Source organism: Pygoscelis adeliae, unplaced genomic scaffold (genome assembly GCF_000699105.1).
Source record: "Pygoscelis adeliae isolate BGI_AS28 unplaced genomic scaffold, ASM69910v1 Scaffold34, whole genome shotgun sequence".
NCBI classification, from domain to species: domain Eukaryota; kingdom Metazoa; phylum Chordata; class Aves; order Sphenisciformes; family Spheniscidae; genus Pygoscelis; species Pygoscelis adeliae.
Window position 1 is genome coordinate 5876588 of NW_008824658.1, and position 11014 is coordinate 5887601.

Genomic DNA, 11014 nt, shown 5'->3' on the forward strand with positions numbered 1-11014 from the left:
GGGGGTTGCCCCGACCCAGGTGCAGGACCTTGCACTTGGCCTTGTTGAACCTCATGAGGTTCACACGGGCCCACCTCTTGAGCTTGTCCAGGTCCCTCTGGATGGCATCCCATCCCTCTGGCGTGTCGACCGCACCACTCAGCTTGGTGTCATGATGTGACTGCTTAGGACCAGCCACCATCAGCCATTTCTTTGGTTTGGATTTCCTCAGAGCTTGCAGCAGCAGAATTTGCTCAGATTTGGTTTTGTTGGTTTTTTTCTGGTGTTGGGGGCAGATGATGGGTATCTCTGCACTGCAGATGGGCGGTACCTTTGCTCTCCCAATATTCCCATCCCTGAACAGCCTTGTGTGCCTGGCACGTTGAGCAAGACGATCCTTTGCCTTATGTATTTATGGTGGTCATTAGTACCTTTGCCGTTAAATGAGATTGGGTGAGTAAGTGGCAGGGGCAAGCGCAGGTATAAGTGCATTATCTTACACAGTGCCATAAAACACAGTCTCATAAACTCCGTGGTGTGGGCTTTTCACTTCTCTCAGCGGGGAGGATCCTGCTGGCGTAAAGTAAAAAGTTTGTCTTCTCAGCAGAAAAATGCAGAAGGTCAAATACAATTTTGTTAACAGGTATTTGGGGTATTTTTCCACTTTAACAAATTAATTATATTTCCTTTTGATCTTCAAAGGCTTTGCTGAATCATTGTTTGTTCCTTTCTTTGGCAGGGAAACTTATTAGCAATTCTGAGAAATAAATTGCAAACATTTTCTAACCTGAGGCCAAAACCTGCTGGTGTTTAGGTGTTTCCAGATGGCAAATATATGAGGGATTGGAAAAAGTAAACTAACACCAACATCTACAGAATATTTTTTGTTTTTATCAAAAGCAAAAAGGAGAAATGTGTACGGAAATTCTTAATCCATCAGATACTAGCTACGATTTGTAAAGATAGTTAATTAACATTGAAATTAAGGGCTATGTGGCTGGCTGGCTGTGTAAAAAAAACGAAATGCATGCAAGAAGTGATTTCCATTGTGAAATTTTCCAGAAATTTCTGACTTCTTATCAGATGACAGATTATCACCATGTTGATAATGTGACAAATGCACTCTCCCACTGACCCAATAACGGGGCAGAACAAGGCATGGGATTCCCATGCGGAGCTGAAAGAGCTGTGGGAGGAAGAAGGGCAGGAGCGGAGGCGGGCGTTCTTGGGGCTCAGCACCAGCTGCCTGCTGTGTTTTACCGCTCCTGCCTTTGTGCCATGTTGGAGGGTGCTGGCTGAACCCCTCTAGGCTCTATTTCAGTGAAAATATCAAGAACAGGTGCCAGTTTGTGGGCAGGGGTAGAAGTAGCATTGAGGGGTCTTCATGAGCCGTAATGGTGATGCTCTGAGACCTTCTCTTCCCAACCCAGGACAATGACCATGGCTTCATCAAGGATTGCACAAGGATGCTGTTTTTTTCCTTCACATTGCAACTCACATACATAACGTGCTATTTCAAAAAAAACTATGGGAACTTTCCAGTCTACAGACTCTTTTTCCATATTTTATAATTTGTTTCCAGGTATTTTCTAAGGGATATTTTGTGGAAAACAATAACATTTCCAAAGCAGTCTACCCTCTCTCCCTTTAGGTGGAGCAGAGGAGGAGCTACCCCTGGAGTGCCCTGGCCCCATCCCACGTGGCACCTGCAAGTCCTTACCCTTTCGCTAAAGCGGTGGTGGCTCCTGGGATGCTCCTCATCCCCTCTCCAGCCCATCGCACGCCTGGTGCCTTTGGTCCCGATTCTACTATCTTTACTCATACTGTGAGAACTTATTCAGTGAACAGTCTGTTTGAAATATGAGTCTAATCCCTGGGTAATGCACTATTCCTCTTAGATTTAACTTCAGCTGATCCCTACAGAATGAATTTTTTAGCAGGACAGTGTAATTTGTCTGTGAGATCTTGACAACAGGGTCCATAAGGCAAATGGAAACGTCTCAAACTTGCAATTTAAATGCAAACCCATGAGGATGTGCTGTGGTCATAGGTACTGTGCAGAGAGGGCCAAATCCTGCCAAGCACTGGTGACTTTTGGCCCCAAGCAAGGAAAATGCTTAGCATCATCTGGACGCTTACCACCGCCGTCCAGCTCCTCGCAGACCTTCTGCAGGTGCTGTGTCCAGCTCCTGGCCCCGCTGCTCCGCCATGGCTGCAATACGGATATGGGGACCGAGAAACAGGAATGGGGTCTGTAACACTAAAGGAAAAATGTGATTTTTTTTTTTTTTTTTTCCTTTGGTTGTTGCCAAGCCTACAGCTGGATCCTTGCCAAGCAGATCCTCGTGGCGACATGGATTTCCATTTATCCTACTGCTTGACAACATCTGGGGATCGTTGCAACTGATTGTTATATTAGCGATACCGGGAGTGTTTATTCTGTGACGTGGGTCTCTGGATGCCCAACGGCACAAATAATCCAAGGAAAAACATAGAAAAATGTTACATGCTGCAGCCCAATGCAAGAATAATTCTAGGGCAAAAGAGCCTAAATATGAAAGCAATCTTCAATTGGTACAAGTTTTACTTGATTCGTAAATAAGACTGATTCATATAACAGGATTAAACTTTATCAAGTAATAGTCATAGGCTGACTTCAGTTACCTGAAAGTCTGAATTGACTCAAGCTTTAAATACAGTTGCCTTTTAAGTTTGAATTTAAAAAGAAAGCATCTTTGAACAACTGAACTTGTAAGGAAATTGTACTGTGGTTCATTAAGGAAATTTTGTACTCCCAGCACCTTTTTAAAAAGAAAAAAAAAATCAAGATTTTTACAATGTGTTTTAACTTTAAAGCTTTAGATTATTTAAGTGCTTTGATAATGTAAAGAAGTCTCCATTAGAAAAAGGGAGTAAATTAATTTCTTAGTCATTTTTCAAAATTTCCTCAAACACACATTTTATTATTTTACTCCGGACAAGGAATCCAGATTATGAGATCAGTTCAAATTTAACAAATGTTAAAGCCATAAAAGTGTAACTCAAAACATGCAAATGAAGGGAATGATTACTAGGCTCAAGGGAAGTGGGATTGGGGTGAATTGCATGCTATTTTGGCAAGAACGCAGTTTTTGAGACTTTGACATTTTCAATTATACTCTATTTATTTGCAATTTTTTTCATGTTTCTGCACTTCTACAGCTTGATTCTGGTACTACCGCCTCATTCAGGCTTATTTATTTTGATGGAGTCCATTTAGATTTATGGTGTTATTGAGGTGGAATGCTAACCTACCCCAAATTAGCTGATTTTGTGTATACGCGTGGATTAATGGACGAAAGAATAACCACTATCTGAGATTTACAGATGCTTCCTTTCTCCATAACATTCTTATGATGCTTTCTGACACATATTATGGAACAAAAACGATCAGAATAGCTTCTGATCTAGAGCAGATGCTTTCTGCATCCTGAAAGTCAGAGGACTTCTGCCGGCTGGTTGCCATGACCCATCCAAACTCCGGTGAGTAATTGTGAAAGTTTGTGCATTCTGACTCACTTGAAACAATGTGTTGTGCAATGACAGTAAAGAACAAAAGCCTATCAATAATCAAGGGGTTGCAGTTAAAAAAAATTAATGGCTCTCAATATAAAATTGGATCTCCAGGTCTTCACTCATCCACTTCAGAACTAGTTCAAAGCTATCCAAGGTAATAAAAGACCTTGCTAAAATAAAAGACCTATCCAAGCTAATAAAAAACTTGACAGAGTTACTGTGTGTCATTTTCCAGGGAGCTGTAACTACCGCGTTATAGCCAATTCATTGAGAACTAAGTACAAGAGCCCAAACACTGACGAAGCTTTGGAAGAAAAATGAATCATGGCTGGATCAGATACAGACACAAAAGTGCCGTGTTAGAGGTTAAAACCGTTCCAGGAGCTGAATGCCTTTGCTGCATAGAAAAGGATGTGACAATGAGTTTCATTTAAAGACTGAATTCATTTGCCACAGGAACAATGAGGTTTTGCTTTTTTAATCAAAATGCAGACAAGTAATTTCTTAGGCAAGCAAAGCTCTGAATTATGCTAGGGAAGATACAACGTGAGTAAACAGTCTTTTCTGTAATACAGCTATAAAATATTACAATATACATATACATGAAATAAAGAAGTAATTGAACTTGTCATTTAATTGTATTATCAGATTTGTAGCTTGTGAAAATGTCAGGGAAAATAACACAGTGTGTAGGATGGGTCAATTTATTAATTGTGGATAATTTTTGAGCCAACTCCAGTCAGTGTTATTGTATTTATTATTTGTAAGTATTCACCAAGTTGCTCGGATAAATAATTTTCAGCCAGCAGGTTAGTTTTTTATAGTCTTCCTATTTTGATTACTTCCTAGTTGTCTACCAGGATCAGTGACTGGTCTCCAAGGTCACACAGCATCATTTCTACCTGGATGCCTGTGGGAGAGTAACATTTAGCACCTGGCCAGTTTGAGCTTTTTGAACTTTTTGATGAGCTAACATTTGTGACACTCTAAATATTTGTACCCTTCCAAATAACAGGAGAAAAGGTTTGATTTATCATAGAATCATAGAATAGTCTGGGTTGGAAGGGACCTCTAAAGGTCACCTAGTCCAACCCCCCTGCCGTGGGCCGGGACATCTTCAACTAGATCAGGTTGCTCAGAGCCCCGTCCAACCTGACCTGGAATGTTTCCAGGGATGGGGCATCCACCACCTCTCTGGGCAACCTGGGCCAGTGCTTCACCACCCTCAACGTAAAAAATTTCTTCCTCATACCTAGTCTAAATCTCCCCCCCTTTAGTTTAAAGCCGTTCCCCCTTGTCCTGTCGCAATAGGACCTGCTAAAGAGTTTGCCACCATCTTATTCGTGCATATCTTTAATTCTTGCCCCTTTCCCTTTCTCCAAACCAGCTCTATTCTAGCTGGCTTCACTCACTTCTTAAAACCGAATCACATAGACACTCCAGTCAGATGAGTCCAACTGGGGGCCAAATCTTGGTCTAGTTATTAATTTTCAATCCAGCAAAAACTGAGAGGTTTATCTGAATGAGAACTTAGGACTCAAGTCTGTTCACTAACAAAGCAAAAATGCCAGTTAGAGATCAAAACGATCTGTCAATATGTGCTTGAAGTGTAAGTCATTGTTATTATTTTCACCAGAAAAGGCACAATGACATGAAGGTTTCCACCTATGTGAGGAGCAACACTCACGTCCCTGCTCTCAGCAAGAGTTTGGAGGAATTGCCCCCATAGCAGCACCAATAAAACCAGCTGCCCCCAATAAAGCCTCATCCATGCAAGCTGTCCCGGTCAGGCTGTTTCTTCGCTTTTTCAGTGATGCAGGAATGATAGACACTTCTAGAAACAGTCTGGAGAGAAGGGACGGTCAGCTGAGATGTAGAGATCGAACGCTGCTGGTGCAGGGGCTGCACATACTCCCCAGTGGGATTTTCAAAACTAGCTTCAAGGTAGGCTTTAGAGCACAGAAGTCACCATATTTTCAAAATATTTCAAGGCCAGCTGTACTTTCGGTAATCTTGTCACTTCCTTAAGAAAATGAGAGCAAAACGGGAGAGCTAATCTAAAGCTCTTCTTCCCTTCCCAGGAGAGCAGCTCTCCACATGGAGCTAACACAGCTCCCCATAAAGCTCACATATATCCAGTATGGAGCAAATAATGTCTTATGTGAGGTGAAAGGAAATTTGGGGGCATGGAGAGTGGGGCAGGAGGAAAATGGGATGTTTTATCCACTTCTCATGGGAATGCTGCTGTAAAAATAGATTTTGTCCTGGTTGTAGAAGTCTTTTATTTCAAGTTTCATCAGGTTCATGCCCTGACTCCAGCATCCCTAGAAGGGTAAAGACCTCTAAGCTTGGCCGTATTTCCTCTTTATGCTGTGGCTCTTTTTAGGTTTAAAGCTCTACTTATTTGCAGAGCCTTGTTTGTATGTTGCTCAGGAAGCCTGGAACAAACTATTTCCTGGTTTTCAGATTTCAGTTTGGGGTTTGAGGCAGGGAGAGAATATTTAAATGCCGATATTAGATGGTACCATGTGCCCCCGGGGAGACAGGATTCCAAAATCTTCATTAAGGCCATGTGAGAGGCAAAAAAATGAAGAAAAAAGGATTCAGCTCTTCATATTATTCATAGACAGGAGTACATTGTCTTGAATATTAGCTGTGGGTCTTGTCCCTCGAGATCTGAACACACTGACAATGAGGAGTTTTGAGCAGGTTCCCAGACATTAGGGAATTACACAATACATGAAGAAGGTGAAATGAGAATAGGGACTAGAGATGTCCCCATTCTCTATTCCTTCCTGTTTAAAATGCATCAATATTAAAAAAAAAAAAGAAAGAAAGTGAAAACCAGAACAGCGGCAGATTTTGTAACCCTGCCAAAGCAAAAGGAGAAACAAGATATATACAGCCTGCAGTTGACACTAACTTTTTTCTTTCCTTTCCACCTGAATCTGAGCTAATAGGAATAATAACTATTCTGCCTGCCCACTGACCCAAAAGATGTATGTTATTGCGCTAATCTACTTCTACCGGTATTGACTGCTGGTCTCTATGGGTTTGCCTTGCAGAGTCAGAAATAAATTACCCATCAGAATCAATGCAACTCATGACTATGGTTTACACAGATGTAGCTCTGTCACCCATACTTGCAAGTGATAAGTGCTTGCAGATTACTTCCATACTTCATCTTTTGAGTGTGTAAGGGCACGCAAGCCACCCTTGGGAGAAACTCACTCATCAGCGTACGGTCACTTTTGGATCGTTGCTATTGCTTCGCGGTACCATTGGGTTAGACAAATTAAAGTATCTTCAAAATCAGCGTTGCTTTTGCTCCTTGGTATGGAAACAAAATAATAAGTTAATTGAGGGTCGTGATGCTGGTGTCTCAGTGATACTGAGGTTATTGCACTCCTCCAAAGCTCAAATTAAACTGAGAAAGCACAACTACTTCACAGCCTGTGTTGTGCCTGGTACACCTTGATTTTTAGGTAGTTTAGTTCCTTAGTTATAAGCTGCCAGATGTAAATAGTTCACTGACTGCAGGATTGGTGTTGTGAGTGAAAGAAGAACTAAGTCACCTAATGGGCAGCCGCCTTGTGACTTTGAGAGATCCTCAGGTATCATTAAAATCCACAGAAGAGGTATGTGTGTACTGAGAGTGTGCCATTAAGCTGTGGAAGAGATGGATTCAAGAATTCAACAGCAGCACTAGTAATATTTAAAGCCAAGTCCAGTAACCTCAGGCTGAAGAGAGCTGCATGTTGAAGAGAGAAAAGTCTTGAAGATGCTGGCTTGGTACATTGGAAATCTCTGCTGAAGCAGCGGCAGCCACATGGAGCAGCATCACCCAGAACATGCACAACCACAACAGAGCTGAGATCAGTCTAAGTAAAAGATCCCAGTTCAGACCTCACCAGGAGTTTTCATAAGGGTGAAAATGAAATATTAGCCTTTTAACATGTGTTAATCTTATTTAATATCACAGCAGCAACTGCTCGTCATAATATCCCGTAGGTAATTTTCAACAGAACTTCTGCTTCTAGACAGAAAATAAGACTTCCTAGATCAGTTTTTGCTATTGATTTGGAGTCTGAGCCTCTGGTTTGCTCTTTTAGTTAGAAGTCAGCTGGATACTTGTTACTTTCAATAGCATTAAAATATACATATACTAGCCTGCTCACCTGGAAGTGATCATGGGATTAGTTGTTTACATTCACTAAGTGATGCTCCTTTTTCTAGAGGCTGATGTCAAAAGCTATTTATAAAGTCACAGAATTGTAGACTAACTTAGGTGGACGGGACCTCTGGAGGTCACTGAGCCCAACCTCCCGCTCAAGGCAGGATTTGCTAGAGCAGGTTGCTCAGAGTCTTGTCCAGTCAAATTTTAAATGTCTCAAAGGAAAAATCCCACAACCTCTCTGAGTCCCTGTTCCAGTCTCTAACTGCCCTCGGGGTGATTTTTTTCCCCCTTTTATCTAACCAGAATGCCTTCTTGCACCCTTTGGCCGTGCGCGTTCACTGCATGCCTGAGGAGCATCTGGGTCCACCTCTCTGTAGCTGCAAGTGCAGTGAGGTCCCCTCCTGAGCCTTTTCCTCTTAAGGCTGGACAAACTCATTTAAATAAGCCTTTATTCTTTCATTTATGGAGTTACAGCATAGCAAGTGTCATTAGCACAGCGTAGCTATAGAGAACTTCAGGTTTTTTCATTCATTGTAATATTTTCTCCATCTGTGTTTGTAAATAGCTATGATAGGAAGCCGTAATTGTGCCGGTTCCTTTCATACCAAACTTCTGTTGGCTTCTGTGCAAGCTGTACACTTACAATTAAGGTGGGTCATCTTGTTTTGGCTTTGTCTGTGACCCATTTTGGTTCCTTCTAACCCAGAGTAACCCCAGCTGTGTGATTCTGCCTCTCCAAAAGGCAGAAGAAGAAGAAACCGAAGTTTATCCTGAGGACCTGATTAAGAGGCAGGTGGAAGCTGCTTTCAATTGAAAGGATGCTGAAGGAAGCGGTCTTTATCTCAATATTTTGCCATGGGCTGTGAAGCACCCACTGCTTTGGGTGGTGCATCCAGGAGGCACGTGAGACTCTGAGCATTCTTCAGCTGCACTCACACAGGCATCCCCACACCACCGCTGAACCGACACGGCGGGCGCTAATGGCACTGCGGCTGTGAGAGCACACGGCTCCGCACACGTTCACGGTGCAAATTAATACTCCGGGATGGGGTGGTTTTTGCAGCCCCCTGCTCTGCTCTGCAGTGCTGTGGCTGTCAGTGCTTCCTTTAAACCAGCTTAAGTACCTCCCTGTGAGCTGTAGTGGCATATTTGCATTGCAGCACAGATGTAGCCAGTGTAACACCACATATAACTCTGCAAAGCCAACATCTGGTCCCATTAAATGTGATAGAAATACTGTTATTTGTTCCAGTGGGCCTGGTAGCTCATTTATTTATTTTGCATTTTTTTTCTACAGAAAATAAAAGTCACCTATATGATTGAGTAACCTGTCTGAACTAGCCGAAGCTCTGACCCAAAGCTTTGGTTGGTATGGCCAATTACATGGTTGCTCGTGTGACTTTCACAGACTTTATGCTTTCTTCTGGGTCACTGTCTATTATTTTCAGAATGGAAAAGTCAAAGATCTGAAAGCACCTAGTAGGTTGAGAGAGACAATGCCTTATAAAAATGTTATTGCTATTGACTTTGTGGAAGATTTGGTTGCAATGAATTGGCAGGGAAATGATTTACTACTAAACATTGACAACTGTAATATCCAAGAGTAATTCTGGACAATAAGAGACGAGAAAAAATGCTAAAGGGATAACAAGAGACTTGCTAAAGGGATAACAGAGACTCAGTATTGTAACTACTAAGAGTGATACACTTCTAATAGCAACACAAAAGCAACCAAATCTGTTTGTGTTGGAAGAGTTACCGTAGAAATTTGGCTAAACAAGAAAAATATATAAGGAAAAATAATTCCATAAGCAGCCGAAAGAAATGTAAAATTAATTTTTTACTCCTTAAAACATTTTATCAACAACTGTTACAAGTGAATGGCCATAAATAAGGCAAAACAACCAAAAATCAAGGTGGGTACAAGGTCCCAAGAAAGATTTGTTGAAGCCATTCAACACCTTGCTTTCTTATTGGTGTGAGTTTGAGCCTTAAGCATGAGAAATTTCGACTACTGGCTCAAACTATGGTCCCAAAAATTCTCTGTCAAGCTTGATTATTTCCCTGTTTTCTCCATTCTGCCGTTTCTATCTCTCTGCGTATCATCCCAGCCAGGATTTTATAACTTGTTGTTCCAGTTCAGCTTGAGATTGTGTTACAGCGCAGCCAAATAGCTGTCCACAAGAAAGTAAAAATCTTAGTACAATTCCAACCAGAGACTCTTTATCTTTAGAATACAGCATTACGAAGCCTAATGTCCTCCAGTTTTATTTGCTATTCTTGAGGGGTGCTTAGCTGGCAAGAGCAGCATCTGCCACTGGCTCGTCACGGCTTTAACAGCCCGAGTGCAAACTTCCCAGCCTGCGCACAAATAACATTTTACGGGGCCTGACGGCTGCTGGTGGCGGCGAGTTTTGTTGTTCCCAGGCTGCCGGTTCCTCCGGGGCCCAGGCACCGCAGCAGCATGCAGGATGCCACCCTTTTCTGAGCAAAGGAGAAGACGGGACCTCGGTCCCTGCGGAGAGCAGCGGCCCCTGCCCCTCTCCAGTAAACCATCCTTTTTGCCCCGTTCTAGCTCACTGCGGTCAAGGGAAAAGGAAGGGCTGCTGTTGTGGTTCGGAGACAATTCTTCACGTGTGTCCAGCAGGCATAAACCCTGCATTGGAGCCTGCTCGTGCAGAGGGGACTGTGCATAGCCAGTGACATTAATTTACCATGAAGGGAAAATTCCAGCGTAAGTGGTCTCTACTGTGTATAAAACACTCAGTACCAGTGACATTTGCCTCTTCTCTTAGTGATAAAACATATTTATTTGTGAAGTAGATCCTAATCTATCTCAGAAAAGTGTTTGTTTTTTTTTCCACAGTAGCATTTATAATGATTGAAAGTGTAGGCTAGAGAGGACATCTTTCTGTAGCAATGAACAAAAATAAGAGTAACTTTTCAGCATTACCGTATATCAATAGCCAATTATTTTTGTATGGATGGGTTCTGGCTGGCTGCTAATGGACTGACAATGAGATAAGTCTTCCAGGAGAGAAACCATCATTTTAAAGATGGAGTGGCTGGCCTTTTAATTTCAAGGTATTACCAAAATCACACCTTTCACCTTTAAAAATTGTAAATGATCACAGTCTTGTTCTAAATCATTTAATTGCTGTTTGAACTGAGCCTGGCTAACGCTTTGCAGGGGTTTGTCTGTCTTAGCGCTGATGGTCCCATTTACATTTCTTAATTTTTCTTGAAGAACGTCCTCCTTGCTTGTACTCTCCCTCCCAGCCTGCTTTCTGGCCATCTGTCTGC